The sequence below is a fragment of the Hibiscus syriacus genome, unplaced genomic scaffold, assembly GCF_006381635.1.
Source record: "Hibiscus syriacus cultivar Baekdansim isolate YM2019G1 unplaced genomic scaffold, ASM638163v2 tig00116989_pilon, whole genome shotgun sequence".
NCBI lineage: Eukaryota > Viridiplantae > Streptophyta > Magnoliopsida > Malvales > Malvaceae > Hibiscus > Hibiscus syriacus.
In genome coordinates, this window is record NW_024063508.1 from 2,120,304 (window position 1) to 2,122,885 (window position 2,582).

The following is a 2,582-nucleotide window of genomic DNA, read 5'->3' on the forward strand; positions in this document are numbered from 1 at the left end:
GGTATCTCAGTTGCAAAGTTATACACCTCTTCTCTATACTTTGTCAAATTTTTCAATCTTGCACGGAAGGTCAGTTGTAGTGATGCATAACCTAAAAAATAGTTAGGTGTAAGTATAATAATTATAAACGAAAACCAAAAAATGAAGGTTAAATTGAATAAGTGATCCATGTTGATAATCTTTTTCTTTATCTTCTTATTCTTGAACCGCAGCATAGCATTTGAAGCAATATGATGTATGCAATACACAGAAATTGCATGCAAAGGAAACCACCTAGTTCTCGATATGCTAATCATGGCCAACAACCCAAGTGAACGGTCTGAGATCATACAAACCTCATCTTAAGTGACAACATAGGAGCACAAGTTTGACAGAAAGAAATTACATGTTTCCTCAGGCTCATTTTTAACAATGGCGAAGGCAATGGGGAGGATGTTTCTGTCACCATATTGTGTAACAGCTATCATAAGGATGTGTTTGTGTAAGCCACATAGAAAAGTGTCATCCACTTGAACCATCTATTTGTAGTAACGAAAACCTTCGATTTGTAACCTGAAAGCCCATAACAAGCCTCCAAAAACTCTCTTCCCAGGGATAACTTGTTCATCAAATGTGGTTGTAGGATAAGTGTAAGAGCAAATAATGGTCCCCAGGATGAAATATTCTATCGCGTGCAACAAATATGGCAGCTCATTGTATGACTAATTCCAATCACCATACAGTAGTGTCATAGCTTTTCTTTGGCCATCTAAGACTTGTACTAAGACGAAATATACCCAAATGTATTTTGTATTGATGGCATAATCATTGACACTTGGATCCTTGGATTTTTCTCCACTATTAGCTTCATGTATGCACAAATGACATCGGAGTCAAAGTGTTTGTGGTCTTGTGTCAAGGATCTGAACGTCCAACTGTGTTGGTTGTGGAACCCTGTCACTTCCCACAACATCTTTCACTGTAGGTATGAGACACGTATCCTTTACTTATAGTTGAATTTATTGTTAATACATTTGATAAAATGTATCTTCTGGTCAGACTCTACAACAGTGAATTCCATATGAGCTTTGATACAAAACTACTTTATAGTTAGTAGCACATCCTTCTTACTCTCAAACTGTGACCTAACTCTAAACTTCGTCAATGCTTCATCTGAGGTCCCCAGTGGGCTGCGCATACATCGAGCATATGAGGAATCCTAAGATTCCTCATGGTATAATAATTTATCTCATGCATTGCAATTGTACAACGATATTGAGACATCTAGGGGTGTGAACTTTTTGTTTGGATGGCTATTGGTGGATGTGCTCAAACTGCAGAGCATTCTGCATTGCTTGGCCACGAGAAACGACTACCTCCCATACATCACCCTCTATATCAATGGCTTGCCCTCTAAAGCAGCCTCGATGATATAAGATTCATCGATTATTAGTGTGTCACCATCTATCATAAGTGGAACAAAAGTTTCATCGTCCTCGCTAAAATCAATAAGGATCTCTCTCATTCTTGTCTTGTATTCCACTAATGGCAGAGCCGACGAGAGGTCATCGCTCGCCTTTCTGTCTCCGGCTCTGGTTCTTCTTCCCGATCTCAGTCACGATCTCGGTCTTACTCCGCCTCAGATTTCAAGTCTAGTTTTCGCTCTCGATCCCGCTCTAGATTTGCTTCCCAATCTCGGTCTCGCTTTAGATCTATCTCATCTTCCTTTCGTAGCGCCAACTCTCGAAGTCGCAGTCCTCCTCAACGCCGAAGGTCAATTTCTTTTTCGCTCGTCAAATTAAGGACTTCACTATTTGCTATCTAGTTAATTTGGTGTTTGATATCTAATTCCTTTTCTATGATTTTTCCATGAGACCCAGAAAAAACAATATTTTTAGGTATATTTTTTGTCGCAAATCAAGCAATGAAATTGGAGGTTCATATTTTTGTTAGCTGAAAAGTTCTTTTGGATGAGCATATTACAAAATGGAAAATATGTTCCCTTTCCATCATTTTAAATTGTCGAACAGATTTTGATTTATCATTTGCTTCAGTCTGTAAAGTTCTTTAGATGGTAACTATGAAATAATTTATGTTGGCATGTCGTTGATATCTTGACATAATCAAATTTGTGACTAGGGTTCTCAATTAAGCGGTTCTATGATTATGAAAGTATTCATTTTCTTTATGTTTTCACAATTTTATGATGACAATATGATTCATATATGTTTCATCAACTTGGCTTTTTCCTCCTATTCATATATGTTATTTGTCAAGTGGAATCTACAAATTAGCTAGACTCTATTTGAAGCTTCCATTGTTGGTTCTTACAGGGAATTGAAATTCTCTTGGATCTTTTATGACTGGTGCCATTCTCATGGGAAGAAGTGGATTTGCGGCTTTACTTGGTTATTCATGGGAAGTGTTTATTCCATGTTAGTGAGACAAGTTAGCTTCATAATTTATTTATTTATTTTAACAAGTGTAGCAATATTTGCATTTTTCAGCTGATTTTGATCTTTTGAATAAAACAACCTTTTTATGGTGGTTTATTTCTAAGGTTTTATCCATAGACCTAATTTTATTTCTTAGCAACTGTTTTT